Here is a 443-nt window from a genome sequence, read left to right on the forward strand (position 1 = left end):
CAGAGCTGTGGTGGGGGACTTTGTCACACGGAGTGAGCAGAACCATCTACAGCTCAACAAGACAAAGACTAAGGAGCTGGTGGTGGTTCTAAGGAGAACCAAGGCAGAAGTGAGACCTGTTTTCATCCAGGGGGTCAGTGTGGACATTGTGGGGGACTACAAATACTTGGGAGTGCACTTGGACAATAAACTGGACTGGGCCAAGAACACTCAAGCCCTCTACAGGAAGGGCCAAAGCCGTCTCTATTTTCTGAGGAGGCTGAGGTCCTTCAACATCTGCAGGACGATGCTGAGGATGTTTTATGAGTCTGTGGTGGCCAGTGCTATTCTCTTTGCTGTTGCATGCTGGGGAAGCAGGCTGAGGGTAGCGGACGCTAACAGACTCAACAAACTGATCTACAAGGCCAGTGACGTCGTGGGGGGGGGGATCTGGACTCTCTGTT

The 443-nt window shown here is 52.4% G+C and overlaps 1 protein-coding gene across 3 annotated transcripts in view; it reads right to left on the bottom strand.

Moving 5' to 3' along the window:
* pik3c2g (phosphatidylinositol-4-phosphate 3-kinase catalytic subunit type 2 gamma) overlaps nucleotides 1-443 on the bottom strand; it is a 20,145-nt gene that overhangs the window by 7,998 nt on the left and 11,704 nt on the right. The window lies entirely within an intron of this gene.

This window comes from Etheostoma spectabile, chromosome 8, assembly GCF_008692095.1.
Source record: "Etheostoma spectabile isolate EspeVRDwgs_2016 chromosome 8, UIUC_Espe_1.0, whole genome shotgun sequence".
NCBI classification, from domain to species: Eukaryota; Metazoa; Chordata; class Actinopteri; order Perciformes; family Percidae; genus Etheostoma; species Etheostoma spectabile.